At 35.8% G+C, this 16754-nt stretch overlaps 2 pseudogenes; one reads left to right on the top strand and one right to left on the bottom strand.

Annotated features, from left to right (window-relative positions):
* Positions 1-1192: 1192 nt before the first annotated feature.
* LOC141494719 (T-complex protein 1 subunit theta pseudogene) lies at positions 1193-2969 on the top strand (annotated as a pseudogene).
* Positions 2970-4623: 1654 nt separating this feature from the next.
* On the bottom strand, positions 4624-4984 carry LOC141494718 (U6 snRNA-associated Sm-like protein LSm4 pseudogene; annotated as a pseudogene).
* Positions 4985-16754: the final 11770 nt, after the last annotated feature.

Below are 16754 nucleotides of genomic sequence, written 5' to 3'. Positions count from 1 at the left end.
CAAAACATAGAAATGGAGAAAGAATAGAAGAGCTTTAAAAGGAAGAGAAAATTTGGAATTATGCAATTAAAGTGCTTAAAATGTCTATATTCTTTGACCCTTACTTTCCATTGGTAGGCATATATACAGCAAAAAAAAAGCATGGACAAAAAGAAAGCTTCCATATATAAAAGAAATGTTTATAACAGTACTTTCCATGTAGCAGAAAAATAGAACCAATGAGGATTGTCCATAAATTGTGGTAATTAATATAATGGAATATCACTGTACTGTAAGGAATAATGAACATGATGAATACAGAGAAACAAGGAAACACAACATGAACTGATGCAAAGTAAAATAAGCAGGGCAAGAAAACAATGTATACAATGACTACAACAATATAAATGGAAAGAATAACTATTGCAAAATACTTGAAACGTTGCAATAGGATAATAAAGAACAAGTATGACCCAATTGATGAAATATGAGAAAATATTCTTGGATTAAGGAAACCATCTTTTTCTGTTTAAAAATTATTTTTGTTAGGTATGACTCTCAGATGGAGAATAAGAAAATTAAAAAAGAGAAATAAAGATAAAAAAATAAAAGTCTACCATTTTAAAATAAAGTCGAACAGGGAGGCATATTTTTTTTTTTTAGGTTTTTGCAAGGCAAATGGGGTTAAGTGGCTTGCCCAAGGCCACACAGCTAGGTAATTATTAAGTGTCTGAGACCAAATTTGAACCCAGGTGCTCCTGACTCCAAGGCCAGTGCTTTATCCACTATGCCACCTAGCCACCCTCTAGGGAGGCATATTCGATAGGAGAAGTAGCCATAGGCAAAATAAATGTCAATTTCAGTGGATCATAAAGAGATTATAATATCTCAGTTTGGTGGAGATAAGAGAAGCAGAGTAGAAATAACAGTCTATTTATTTCTTTTTTTTAATAGGTTAACATTGCATTTATTCCAATAACCATTCAGAGCGAATTCAACCAAGTCGTCATCAAGAAAATATGCATATATAAAACCTCGTTAACCTAGGTGCTTCTTCTTACTTACAACACTGGATATGGTTTGTCTTTTTTTCATCTTCATCTTTTAAAAAAGGGAGAGTTGTGTCAGATAAAACCTTCTTGTTACCTACCTGTAACATTCCTCCCACCTACCCCTACCCCTCCAAAAGAATTCTGGCTCTAGAGTGCGTGCTTTTTCTCCCGTGTGCTCGCCGCCTTGTTCGTTGCGGTCCATAGTTACCACCCAGCTATGGCGCTCCAAGTTCCCAAGGCTCCGAGCTTCGCCCAGATGCTGAAAGAAGGAGCTAAACATTATTCAGGATTAGAGGAAGCTGTGTATAGGAATATACAAGCATGCAAGGAGCTTGCCCAGACTACCCGTACAGCATATGGACCAAATGGAATGAACAAAATGGTTATCAATCATCTGGAGAAGCTCTTTGTGACAAATGATGCAGCAACTATTTTAAGAGAGTTAGAAGTACAGCATCCTGCTGCGAAAATGATTGTGATGGCCTCTCACATGCAAGAGCAGGAGGTTGGGGATGGCACAAATTTTGTCCTTGTGTTTGCTGGAGCACTTCTAGAGTTAGCTGAAGAACTCCTGAGAATTGGCCTCTCTGTTTCAGAGGTTATAGTAGGTTATGAAATAGCTTGCAGAAAAGCCCATGAAATTCTTCCTGATTTGGTCTGTTGTTCTGCAAAAATTCTTAGAGATGTTGATGAAGTCTCAGCTTTGCTTCAGACTTCCATTATGAGCAAGCAATATGGAACTGAAGTCTTTTTGGCAAAGCTTATTTCCTAGGCATGTGTATCTATTTTTCCTGATTCTGGTTACTTCAATGTTGATAATATCAGAATGTGTAAAATTCTGGGCTCTGGCATCTATTCCTCTTCAGTATTGTATGGTATGGTTTTTAAGAAAGAAACTGAAGGTGATGTAACCTCTGTGAAAGATGCTAAAATAGCAGTATATTCTTGTCCTTTTGATGGCATGATAACTGAAACTAAGGGAACAGTACTGATAAAGACTGCAGAAGAACTGATGAATTTTATAGCAAAGGAGAAGAAAATCTTATGGATTCACAAGTTAAAGCTATTGCTGATTCTGGTGCAAATGTTATAGTAACAGGTGGCAAAGTTGCAGATATGGCTCTTCATTATGCTAAGAAATACAATATAATGTTGGTCAGGTTGAATTCAAAATGGAATCTCTGAAGACGGTGTAAAACTGTTGGTGCTATTGCCCTTCCTAGACTGACTCCTCCTGTACTTGAAGAAATGGGCCATTGTGACAGTATTTATTTGTCAGAGGTTGGAGACACACAAGTGGTTGTTTTTAAGCATGAAAAGGAAGACGATGCCATTTCTACTATAGTGCTTCGAGGTTCTACAGATAATCTAATGGATGACATAGAAAGGGCAGTGGATGATGGCGTCAATACTTTCAAAGTTCTCACAAGGGATAAGCGACTTGAGCCTGGAGGTGGAGCAACAGAAATTGAATTGGCCAAACAGATCACGTCTTATGGACAGACATGTCCTGGACTTGAACAATATGCCATCAAGAAATTTGAAGAAGCATTTGAAGCTATTCCTTGGGCACTGGCAGAAAATTCTGGAGTTAAAGCTAATGAAGTGATCTCTAAACTTTATGCAGTACACCAAGAAGGAAACAAAAATGTTGGATTAGATACTGAGGCTGAAACTGCTGCAATAAAGGACATGTTGGAAGCTGGCATTTTAGATACTTAGCTTGGTAAATATTGGGCTATCAAGTTGGCTACTAATGCTGCAGTTACTGTACTCAGAGTTGACCAGATAATCATGGCAAGACCAACTGGTGGGCCAAAACCTCCAACAGGAAAAAAAGATTGGGATGATGATCAAAATGACTGAGTAGATTAACTGGACATCTTAAAAGATCCTGTTTGTATTCCAAGATGATAAATAAATATTATCAAATTTTTATGGCCAAAAGAAAGAATTTTGGCTCTAATATTCAAGATAAATTATTGAGACAAAATATACAATCTCATGTCTGGTGGAAACAGATTTCTTATTTCTAAAGGAGTGTGAAAAGCTCAATGAGAATTTTTTTCCCAAGTATTTCTTGCTGCATCCCTATAAAGCTTCAGTTTGAGGTTTTCTGAGAATAACAATAGTGACTGTAAGAGTACCAGGATAGCAAATACAAATTTTCTAGTAAAATGGTACAAATTCCTACACAATTTAAAAGGTACATCTAAGTCTGAAGCCTGCCTTACAGATGTTTCCAAAGATTCTCTGCAAACATTCAGAAAATCATTTCAAAACAAGACCCTGGCTACAATCTTGATACTTGAAATATCTTTGCAGAAGGGGAAAGAATGGGAAAGAAGGTGAGAATCTCCCCCCAGAAAACAAAATGAATGTACAAGATGTTAGAATTTAAAACCATTGAAACAGAAAGACATAAACATTCTATTTTTACCCTCAGAATTTTGAAGCTTAAAAGGTTCTGGGAAGTAACAAGTATTTCTGTATACTAGTTTAACTTCTTAAAGAGACACATATGTCAAAGAACCAGGAGATAGGGGGTTTGTCGGGGGAATAGCTCTGGTGCCACAACGAAGGTGTGCAGTGCATTTCTCATTTCAAAATTCAAAGTTACCATCTTTCTAGGGAATGGAGTTTCCTGAGCAATGAGGGTGGAAATATGTTCCATGGCAGTTTGAGAATGAAGAAATCACATGCTCATCTGCTGAGCATGTAAAAAAGAATTATTAATTTCAATTTATGGTTGTATTATTTTTATTTCAGTCACACAAACTAAAGTGGTTTCCCCAAAACAAATGCTGGGAGAAAAACAAGATTTTTGGGGGTGTTTTTTTAGGTTTTTGCAGGGCAAATGGGGTTAAGTGGCTTACCCAAGGCCACACAGCTAGGTAATTATTAAGTGTCTGAGGTTGGATTTGAACCCAGGTACTCCTGACTCTAAGGCCAGTGCTTTACCCACTATGCCACCTAGCCACCCCTATTTTTAGTTTAAAAAAAAAAGAAGAAGAAGAAGAAGCAAGGTTGGAGAACAGACTTAAAGGAAACACCGCTTTGACAGTTTTAGGGCATGAAACTTTGAAGGAAAAAACCTGCCATGTGTCAGAAATGCCCAAATCTTAAAGCAAACAACACAAGATAGATGGCAGCACAAGAAAACCACTCTGGAAATGCCTGAAATAACCTTAAAACAGGAACAAAGACCACCATGTTCAGCTACACTTAGACAAATGGTTCAGAATCTTTCAGATGAAATAGCATTGAATTTTTCCTAGGAATCAAGTCCCCAGTAACCAACACTGTCAGAAAACTGAAAAGCCCCAAGGTTTCTGCCTCTAGAATGGTGGTTAAAACAAGTGAGGTAATGACTAACTCTAATTTTACCTAAAGAAGAGAATTTCAAATGATTACAAAAGACATGATTCATGGGATTCTTCCTCTACCTGCCTAGTCCCAACTTTCTTTTTTAAAAAAAATATTTATTAACTGAAAATTAGAAATAGGACACCAATTCACAAGGCCAGTACAAGGCAGCAGCAAGGGGGTCTTCCCATCAAAGTCTCTTGCAAGGCCTGACCATAGCCACCCTTCACTGCTTCCCAGCTTGCCGGCCTGGTTTTTTCTCCTGTTGTCCTCTTCCACTGCCTCGACCTCCAAGCACACCTCGGCCAGCTCCACCCGCACCGCGCCCCTTCTGCTGCTTCTGCTGTTGCACGCCACCCCGACCTCTGCCCTTGGATACCACCTCTTCTTTTACCATGTCAATAATCTCATCAGGAATCCGCAAGTATTTAATGGTGCTGCCTCGGGTGTAACACTCAGGCATGCTCCAGAATTTATCACCATCCCTGGATGTACAGATGACCTCTCTCAAATTGATGTTCATCCAGTTAACACAGCTCACAAGGTGCCCATTGTAGCTTTCACCATTTTTTTAGTTCCACCAACATGGGGTGATTCTGAGCATTCTTCAATAAGGATAAGGGTAGCTTGGTGCCGGCGGCGCCGGGCCAAGGACAGAGCCGGGACCGCGCGGGTCACTTCTTGCTGCCGCGGTCGTAGCGCGAGAGCAACAGTCTATTTATTTCAATTATAAATACTAATTTTATTCACATTCCTTTTCTTTCTCCAATTCTTTTTTTTTGTGCAAAGAGAGCAGAGAGAGGAGAGTATAACAGGATATGATAGAGGGGAAATATACAATAATCATGGTTTTGAATGTGAATTAGAAGAACTGACCTATTAAAAAGAGGAGAGTAATTGAATGAATTAAAAAAGCAGAATACAAAGTTTTTTACAGGATATATACTTGAAGCAAAAAGATTCACATATAATTTAGAGGTTGCAGCTATCCTTGAGATAAAAAATTTTAAAGCAGAAGGAGCAATTATGAACTCAGATAAGGAAATTTTAAAAATATACATGGTTAATAACATTAGCAGGAAAACTACATTAAATTTAAAGGGACCACAAATAATGAAATAGTGTCAGTACTTAATATATGTATACCAAATGACATAGCATCTAAATACTAGATGAAAAATTAAAGAATGTAAGGATTTTGAAAAGAATTTTAGGAAAGTCAGATATTTTAGCTCTCTGACTACATATTTCTTAGTAGTACTTTTGTAAAAAGTGACTGAGTTAGAGCATAAAAACATAACAAATGCAATAAACAAAAAATATTAAACACTTCCTTTGCTGACCATGATATAATAAAAATATAATTAATAAAGGATCTTTGAATAAAGGATTCATGCCAATAAGACTAAATAATTTACTCAACAAATTGTAGAAAAAATTGATACTAGGGTGGCTAGGTGACGTAGAGCACTGGCCCTGGAGTCTCGAGCTGCCTCAGATACTTAATAATTACCTAGCTGTGTGGCCTTAGGCAAGTTACTTAACCCCATTGCCTTGCAAAAACTAAAAAAAATAAATAAATTGATACCAAAGAAAGCAAAAATGAATAAACATACCAAAATATTTGGGATATAGCCTGACCAGTTCCTAAAGAAAAATTTATATCTCTATACATTTTCATCAATAAAAGAGAGAAAGAACAAGTTGATGAATTAAGCATACAAGTATATATATAGGACAATAAGCTATTAATAGGATGTTATGGGGAAGTGTATGATTTGTGGTCAAGGAAGACCTGAATTCAAAGCCTACATCTGATACCAGTTATTAAGTCATATAACTTCTCTGTGTTTGTTTCCATGTGTGGATAATCAGGACAATGAACCACTAGTGAGGATTACATGTGTTAACAAAAGAAGAGTTCTGCAAATTCTAAAATGCTATATAAATTCTAATTATTATAAATATATCAAATTATTAAATAATTTAAAAATCATTTTAAAATCCTAACAAAATTTAAATTAACATTATGAAAAATGTAATAATTAAAAAATTGAAAACTGATAACTGGGTAAAATAAAGTTTCAAGTTTTAAGAGATGGGCTCAGCCTATTATAACTACCTGAGGAAAGTTACAGGCTTGCCAAAAAAAAAAAGGCTTTCTTTCCCTTTCTTGTATCATTTAGGGAAGTCAGAATTATGGTTAGATTATTAGAAGAACATGGATTCAGTTGGAAATAAGCTCACACCTTGATTAATATAACATGTCAATATTTTCCCCAAATAAATCAGCTATTTAAGTGCTCATTCAAAATCCAGGAAGGAGCTGTTGTTAGGAGGAGTTGAAAACAAATACCTGTTAACTTTATATCAGGAGATGTATTTGAAGGAACCAAAGAATAAAAGTAGGGACAAATAAATCTTTTTCATACTTGTGTTGGCTTTCAACTATGGAGTTACTTTTTCATTAAATGTGCACACTGGACCCAGATGGTTCTGGAGGAGAAAGTGAGGCTAAAGATTTTTCCCAACATGCTTCTCCTCACCACTCCCACTTAAATCTAATTCACTTCTATATGATGCATTACCTCCCTGCTGTCATGGTCTTCTTTGAGAATGAAGGATCAACAACATCAACAAACTAAATGCAATTTTTCTTCCTTGATGAATTTTTTATATGTCCTACCAGAAAATTATCATAAATTACTTTCTGTTATTGTCATTTGTGTATGGATCACATAGTCAAAATAGATTGGGTCTTCCCTGAAGGCAGAGACCATAACTTATTTATGCTCTGTACCCTCACATTGCCCTCACAGTGCATTGTTCTGATCATGAAATGAGTATTAATAATGCTCAATTAATAACATTAATAAATGTCAGTCTAAATTAAGTTTATATATTTTTCTCCCTATCACCTACCTGCTCCTTTTAAAAATTGAAGAATGTAAGAGAATATGTTGTTTCTATTGTTTCTATTGACCTTTAATCTTTGTCAATAATGTTTTTTATAAAGATCTATTAGTGAATGCTACTATTGCTAAGATAGATAAATTTAGAAAAAAATTCAAAAACCCATTTTTGTATATAAATTGCCTATATTATGTAACTGGAAAAGCTTCAAGAAACACTTTGTATATCTGCAGAGACAGCTAAGAGGAAATAATTAAGTTTCACATACCAAATGTACTGGTTGTCTAGATGGTATGTTAATTCATGATTTTGCTATGATTACTTAAGGGCTTGAGCCTAGTTTTTCACACTTTTTGAGTGTGTAATGAACTCTCTGGTAGTCTGGTGAAGTCTGTAGAACCCTTCTCAGCAATATTTTTTTTAAAAGATTTTATTTATTTTGAATTTTACAATTTTTCTCCTAAGCTTGCTTCCCTCCCTCCACCCCCCCCCCACAGAAGGCAGTCTGTTAGTCTTTACATTGTTTCCATGGTATACATTGATCTAAGTTGAATGTGATGAGAGAGAAATCATATCCTTAAGGGAGAAAAATAAAGTATAAGAGATAGCAAAATTACATAATAAGATAATTCTTTTAAAATTAAAGGTAATATTGTCTTTGGTCTTTGTTCAAACTCCACAAACCTTTTTCTGGATACAGATGGTATTCTCCATCACAGATACCCCAAAATTGTGCCCAATTGTTGCACTGATGGACTGAGCAAGTCCATCAAGGTTGATCATCGCCCCCATGTTGGTGTTAGAGTATACAGTGTTTTTCTGGTTCTGCTCATCTCACTCAGCATCAGTACATGCAAATCCTTCCAGGCTTCCCTGAATTCCTATCCCTCCTTGTTTCTTTTCTTTTCTTTTCTTTTCTTTTTTTTAGACTTTTCAAGACAATGGGGTTAAGTGGCTTGCCCAAGGCCACACAGCTAGGTAATTATTAAGTGTCTGAGGTTGGATTTGAACCCAGGTACTCCTGATTCCAAGGCCAGTGCTATATCCACTGTGCCACTTAGCTGCCCCTATCCACTGTGCCACCTAGCAGCCCCTGCCACAGCGCCACCTAGCCACCCCTTCCCTCCTGGTTTCTAATAGAACAGTAGTGTTCCATGACATACATATAGCACAGTTTGTTAAGCCACCCAATTGAAGGATATTCACTTAATTTCCAATTCTTTGCCACCACAAATAGGGCATCTATGCATAATTTTGTACAAGTGATATTCTTACCCTTTTTCATCATCTCTTCAGGGTATAGACCCAGTAGTGGTATTGCTGGGTCAAAGGGTATGTTCATTTTTGTTGCCCTTTGGGCATAGTTCCAAATTTCTCTCCAGAAAGGTTGGATGAGTTCACAGCTCCACCAACAGTGTAATAGTGTCCCAGATTTCCCACAACCCTTCCAACAATGATCATTATCCTTTCTGGTCATATTGGCCAGTCTGAGAGGTGTGAGGTGGTACCTCAGAGAAGCTTTAATTTGCATTTCTTTAATAATTAATGATTTAGAGCATTTTTTCATATGGCTATGGATTTCAGCAATTTTTTTTTAAATTGAAGGAAATACTAAATAGCAGTTAAAAGTTAGTGAAAATAAGGTGACCCTTATTTTAAAGATTAGCAAAAGATTAGTGGAGAGGTTAGTGACAGTTAATTTTTTTCTCCTCTAAATTCCAGGAATACCCTGAAATCTATGCACAGGTCCTATGGACTTCAAAGGGAATGCCTTTGTTTAAGGTTTCTATTCCACCTAAGGAGACCATGGACTCAGTTTATCTTCTGTACCACTTTCTCATGATCTTGGAAGCAGCACACAGTAAGACAGTTGTTAGGTCTTCTCAAGACCTTTTAAATAGACAGCTGACTCTTAAACTAAAAGTCTCATAAAGGACTTTGTATCTCTTTGTTTCTCACAACTACCTCAATGATCTGAGGATGTTTTGGCCAAAACTGGAGGATTATTGAGTTTGGTAGAGAGAGTCCATTAATCAGAGTTCAGTCTATTAACCCCTAAGACCCATGCCACCTCTGTGTGAGCACTATAATGGTCTTACTTAAGAAAATGGACTTTGGAAGTCACCCCTTTTGGAGAGGATGCTCTGTCAAAGACAGAGCTCCAGACCCTGGAGGTAGCCAGATTGGTAATTTGGGTAATTTTTGGGTAATTTTTCTCTTCTTTATCTCTTATCTTTCCTTTATCTATGCTGACATTTTTCTTCAAATGTGCATATGTTGTTGTATATCTTTTGGGTTATAAGTATATTAATCTTGAGTTACAAGTATATAAACCATTGAATTCTCATTTAAAGACTTGAGAGAGAACGTTTTATTGTGGGATAGATTTGAACTGGTCAATTTAAAAGTCTGGGTATCACATAATTCTTTCTGTTAACAAAGAATTAAGCAATTCCTATTGATATTCCTATGTTCCTTCAATTCTGCTGTAAAGTCAACAGACATTTGCTTAGAACTACTTCTTTCAAGAATCCCTTAATAATTCTTTGATGAGTGGTGGCTAGGTGGTGTAATGGTTAGAGCTCTAGCACTGGAGTCAGAAGTACCTGAGTTCAAATCCGACCTCAAACACTTAATAATTACCTAGCTGTGTGGCCTTGGGCAAGCCACTTAACCCCATCGCCTTGCAAAAATCTAAAAAGGAAAAAAAAAAGAAAAAATAATTCTTTGATGAATACTAAAATCAGTCTTAATTGAGAAAGAAATATCTGGGTAAAGAAGGCTGACTGAACACAGGCAGATCCCCAGCTCCTTGACATGCCCCTCAGCAAAAATTTGAAATTGGTATCAGACTAAAATTGCATTAAGAAATCCAATGAGGTGGGGGTGGCTAGGTGGCACAATGGAGAAAGCACTGGCCCTGGAGTCAGGAGTACCTGGGTTCAAATCCAAATCCAGTCTCAGACACTTAATAATTACCTAGCTGTGTGGCCTTGGGCAAGCCACTTAACTCCATTGCCTTGAAAAATCTAAAAAAAAAAAAAAAAAAAAAGGACAAAGAAGAAATCCAAAGAGGTACAATATTATTTTTTCTACCACAAAATTGCACAAAAATTCAGCAAGAAGTCCAAAGGAAAGAAGAAATGGGGCAGTCAGCAAAGACAGTATAGTCCCTTCCAAATAAACTGGAAGCCTCCCTAACAAGAGAAGATGGACCAAGCACATGCAGTTTGCAAGACTCTGAAGTCTTATTTGCAAGAATCTGAAGGCAGCAAAAGCAGATCCCTCTACTTGAAAAAAAAGAGACTCAGGAAGGTTAAGGAATTCCCAGAATGAGAATGATGTTGGCAATGCAAAAGAGCTTTTGTATATGTAATTGTATATCTTTTGAGTTAAAAGTATATTAATATTGGGTTGCAATCTTTGGTCATAAGTCATTTATAATTATATATAAACTTAGGTTACAAGTTTATTAATCTTGAGTTATAAGTATATTAATTATTAAATTCTCATTTAAAGACTTAAGAGAGAAAGCATGTCATTGTGGAACAGATTCGAATTGACCAAATTAAAAATCTACTTAGTTCATAACCCCTTCTGTAATACTCTGAAATGAGGCAACCAGCCTCCTGCATTTTAGGATCACTGCTGTGACTGCTATTACTAGAAACCCAGAAATCATAATAAAGTAGTCCCCCCAAATAGACATTCTAGAGAAGATTGTGGTTTGTACATAGTCAAGGTAGTTGAGCTGTTTGAGAGCCAATCCAAGAAAAATCACCCCGATTCCAGCAGCAATGATATCACAAAGGCTTTGCTATTTAGTCCAGAGAGATTCTTGTTGGTCTTCTTATGCAATTGATGATTTCATAATCACTTCCTCTTCCATCACAACAAAGTTGTTTTCTGTTGACAGTAATATAAGGAAAGAAACCTGGAGAAAAAGTAAGGTTGAACTCATCATAAGACCAAAATTGAACAGTGACCTTTTGTAGATTTTCTGTCATATTGATAACTAAGTATTTAGATGTTATGCACATTACAATAAATGTCATCTATTGTATTTTCAATTTGTACAAAATTAAAAATGACTATTATATATAATATGAGCCATGTCCCACTATGCTCTCATTTACTTCCATAGCTTCGATTAATACCCCTATACAGATTATTTTCAGGTATCTCTCTACATTTGACCTCCATCTAGTTTCTTATTTCTAGATATCTAGTGGATCTCAAATTTATAATTTTAGACTTGGAAGGAGCCCAGAAAATATCTAGTCTACATAATGCCCTCCAACTAACTCCTTTCCCCTAATACTCAACAAGTAGTCATCCAGCATATGTTTGCCTCTCTCCAATGTTGGTAAATCTAAGGCAGTCTTTTCTGTCTATGAATAGCATTGTACATTCATGTATGTACATATTGTTTTATGAATTGTTTCTATATCTTGGATACAAATATCTTGTCAAAGGAATTTGATACAAAGATTCTCCCCCATTCAACAACTTATCTTCTTTTCCTAGGTACATAAATTTTATCTATATAAAAGCTTTTCAGTTTCATATAATCAATTGTCTGTTTTGTCTTTTGTAATTGCTTCTATTCCTTGTTTTGTTAAAAAACACATCTACTTTTTTTTAATTTAAGGCAATGGGGTTAAATAATTTGCCCAAGGTCACACAGCTAGGTAATTATTAAGTGTCTGTTTGATTAAGGAGTTTTGGTTTCAATTTGCTCCTACAAAATGACACATTCACACCAACAAAACTAAAAAGTATATTTAATAAAGCGATTATAAAGGAGGTAGAAATAAATCAGTTTTACAGCCAAAGCAACAAATAAGTCCCAATATAATAAAAAGAAGAGCAAAGCCTACATAAACATAGATATTAAGAGAAAACATCACCAATCAGGGGAGCTTCAACATCTGAATCTACAGTGGCTGGGGAGTCCCAGGGTACAGACTTCAGAGTCCTGATTGGGAAGGCCAGAGGCAGAGTGTCCTCTCTATGAGTGAAATTTCAATTAAGCTGAGATCTAATTGGATCTTATATAGCTTGAGAATAAAGAAGGCTTCTTGCCAATTTTTTTGTGGAATAAAACCAAATTTTCCAGGTTGTCTGAGGAGGGAACCATCCTTCCCCGAACCCCAAGAATTATGGTGCTTACATTCAGGAATGGCTAGTTCCAGAAGAGATAGGCAATGTTAATCACAGACGGCCTTGAGAGTCTGGCCAGGACTGGTCAAGGACATTCAGCAGTTCCTTTAAATACTCAAGGTGTTTTAAATATGTGTATGATATCAATCCTGCTCATCTCCCCTTCCTGTACATCAGGGGTGAATTGGGGATCAATGATTCTTTGTATGTCAGAGGTAAACTGAGGGTCAATAATTCTCGGTGGCTAAACTATAAGGACCTTACCATGGAAAATCTTATATCCTATGTATTAACCAAACAGTGTCTGAGGTCAGATTTGAACTCAGGTACTCCACTGTGCCCCCTAACTATCCCCTAAAAAATCACCTACTATCCACATTGACCACCCCTTTTGTAAGAGATATGTGACCTGCTTCAAGGGCAGCTAGGTGGTACAGGGGATGGAAAGTCAGACTTATATCTGGCATCAGATACTTACTAGATGAATGACCCTTGTCATATAACCTCTGTTTGCCTCAATTTTCTTATCTGTAAAATGGGTGTGATAATAACCCTGGTGTAAAGGTCAGATGAGAACAGTAGTAGTCAAAATAAGCACTATAAAAATGCTAACTATTAAAGTCTAATTTTTATGGTGTTTTCTTTAATATTAATATTACTTATCCATTTTGAATGTATTTTGGAATATGTTGTAAGATAACAGTCTAAACCTAGTTTTGCCAGTTTGCTTTCCAGTTTTCCCCAACAGTTTTGTTTAAAAATGATATCACTATGGTTTTTTAAATTTTATTTATTTAAGGCAATGGGGTTAAATGACTTGCCCAAGGTCATATAGTTAGGCAATTATTAAGTGTCTGAGGCCACATTTGAACTCAGGTCCCCCTGATTCCTAGGTCAGATTCCACTGTACCACCTAGCTGCCCCTCCCCAACAGTTTTTAATCAAATAGGGTGTTCTTTCCTAATTAATTTACATTTTCCATTTTTATTGAACACTGGGTTATTGATGTCCATTATTTTTTCCCCATTGTCTAGTCTGTTTCATTGATCTACCTATTTTATTGATCTGGTTTTTTAAATCAACACCAGTGATTTTGATAACTGCTACTTTATAATATGATCTAAAGCCTAGAATAGAAATAGTACTGTGATAAAAGTTTTCCCCTACACAAGTCCAGGTATCCATCACTCCTGATGCTTCTTTTTAAATAACTGATTACTGATTGCCTGGGACAAAACAGAACAAATACCTTTCTCTTACAATGCTGAAGATAGGTTTATCTTTTAAAAATTTATATTATATGGGATGGCTTCTCTAGGAAGAGTAAAGGAAAGGGATGCAGGGGAATATTTAGAGAATATAAAAAAATTTTTTTTTAAATTCTCCCTCTGACAAAACTCTCACTCTTTGCAGATGACATGATGGTCTACCTAGAGAATCCCAAGAAATCATCCAAAAAACTACTGGAAACAATTAGTAATTTTAGCAAAGTTGCAGGTTATAAAATAAACCCTCATAAATCTCAACTTTTCTATATATATGTCTAGCAAGATACAGCCAGAAGAGCTAGAAAGAGAAATCCCATTCAAAGTAACCTCAGACAATATAAAATAACTGGGAGTCTATTTGCCAAGACAGATTCAGAAACTTTTTGAAAACAATTATAAAACACTTCTCACACAAATTAAATCAGATTTAAATAACTGAGCAAATATCAACTGCTCATGGATAGGTAGAGCTAATATAATAAAAATGACAATTCTACCAAAACTAAACTACCTGTTTAGTGCCCTACCAATCAAAATTCCAAAAAATTACTTTAATGAGTTAGAAAAGGTTGTAAGTAAATTCATATGAAAACTAAAAAGTCAAGTATTTCCAGGGATTTAATGAAAAAAAGTGCAAAAGAAGGGGGCTTAACCCTACCTGATCTAAAATTATATTATAAAGCATCAGTTATCAAAACTGTTTGGTATTGGCTAAGAAATAGAGTGGTGGACCAGTGGAATAGATTAGGTGCAATAGCAGGAAACCATTATAGTAATCTGCTGTTTGATAAACCAAAAGAGTCCAGCTATTGGGATAAAAATTCTCTCTTTGATAAAAACTTCTGGGAAGATTGAAAGTTAGTATGGAAGAAACATAGATTAGACCAACACCTCACACCCTTTGCCAAGATAAGATCCAAATGGATACAGGATTTAGACATTAAAAAACCAATACTATAAGCAAATTAGAAGATCAAGGACTAGTTTGCCTATCAGATCTATGGAAAGGGGAGCAGTTTATGACTAAGAAAGAGATGGAGAATATCACCAAAAACAAACTAGATGATTTTGATTATATTAAATTAAAAAGCTTTTGCACAGATAAAACCACTGTAACCAAGATCAAAAGAAATGTAGTAAATTGGGAAACAATCTTTACAACTAATGATTCTAACAAAAGACTCATTTCTAAAATATACAGAGGACTGAGTCATATTTAAAAAAAAACACCATTCCCCAGTTGACAAATGGTCAAAGGATATGCAAAGGCAATATACAGATGAGGAAATCATAGCAATCCATAGCCATATGAAAAATTGCTCTAAATAATTAATTATTAAAGAAATGCAAATTAAAGCTTCTCTGAGGTACTACCTCACACCTCTCAGACTGGCCAATATGACCACAAAGGATAATGATCATTGTTGGAAGGGTTATGGGAAATCTGGGACACTATTACACTGTTGCTGGAGCTGTGAACTCATCCAACCTTTCTGGAGAGAAATCTGGAACTATGCCCAAAGGGCAACAAAAATGAGCATACCTACCAAATTAGAAACTCTAAAAGTTAAAGGAGAAATTAATAAAATCAAAACCAAAAAAACTATTGAATTAATAAATGAAACCAAAAGTTGGTTTTATGAAAGAAAACAATAGAATTGTTTTATACATACACCTCTGGTTAATTTGATTAATAAAAGAAAGAAGAAAACTAAATTGCTAGTATCATAGATGAAAAAGGTGAACTCACCACCAATGAGGAGGAAATTAAAGTAATAATTTGAAATTATTTTGCCCAACTCTATGCCAATAAATTTGATGATCTAAGTGAAATGGATGAATATTTACAAAAATATAAGTTGCCTAGGTTAAATGAAGAGGAGATTAAATACCTAAATAACCCTATCTCAGAAAAAGAAATTCAACAAGTCATCATTGAACTCTCTAAGGAAAAAATCTCCAGGGCTTGATGGATTCACAAGTGAATTCTATCAAACATTTAAGGAACAATTGGTTCCAATGCTATGTAAACTCTTCAGAAAAATAGGGAAAGATGGGACTCTGCCTAACTCTTTCTACGAAACCAATATGGTGCTGATACCTAAACCAGGAAGAGTGAAAACAGAGAAAGAAAATTATAGACCTATCTCCATAATGAATATAGATGCAAAAAATCTTAAATAAAATCTTAGCAAAATGATTACAACAAGTCATCACTAGGATGATTTGATTTATCCAGATCTGATAGTGGGAGGTTGAGGTCTCCTACTAGTAGAGTTTTGCGGTCTATGTCTTCCTGTAATTCTTTCAGCTTCTCCTCTAATAATTTGCGTGCTGTCCCACTGGTTGCATATATATTCAATATTGAAATGACTTTATTGTCTATGGTACCTTTTAGGAGGATAAAGTTTCCTTCCTTATCTCTTTTAAGGCTATCTATTTTTGCTGCTGCTTTGTCTGAGATAAGGATTGCTACCCCTGCTTTTTTTTACTTCAGCTGAAGCAAAATATATTTTGCTCCAACTTTTTACCTTAACTCTATATGTATCTCTCTGCTTCAAATGAGTTTCTTGTAAGCAGCATATTGTAGGGTTCTGGTTTTTAATCCACTCTGATATTTGCTTATGTTTTAAGGGAGAGTTCATCCCATTCACATTCAAGGTTATGATTACTAATTCTTTATTGCCCCCCATGCTATCTTCCCTCCATTTGTATTTTCCCCCCTTTCTCCCCCTTTGTCCATATTCCCCAGTATTTTGTTTCTGAATACTACCCCCTTCAGTGTGTTTGCCCTCCTATATCACACCTCCCCTTTCTTTCCTCTTTCCCTTTATCCCTTTTCCCTTCCCTTCCTTTTATTCCCCCCCCACTCCCCTTCCTTGTCTCTGTTCCCCCCCCTCCCCTTTTCCCCTTTTAATACTTGAAAGGTTAGATGTTTTATAAGTCTACTGAGTATGTGTAGGTTGACTTTAAGCCAAGCCTGATTAGAAGATTCAGGTGTTTCTCCTTTGCT

The sequence above is a fragment of the Macrotis lagotis genome, chromosome 8 (genome assembly GCF_037893015.1).
Source record: "Macrotis lagotis isolate mMagLag1 chromosome 8, bilby.v1.9.chrom.fasta, whole genome shotgun sequence".
Lineage (NCBI taxonomy): Eukaryota > Metazoa > Chordata > Mammalia > Peramelemorphia > Peramelidae > Macrotis > Macrotis lagotis.
This window is presented reverse-complemented; position numbering and strand designations above follow the sequence as displayed.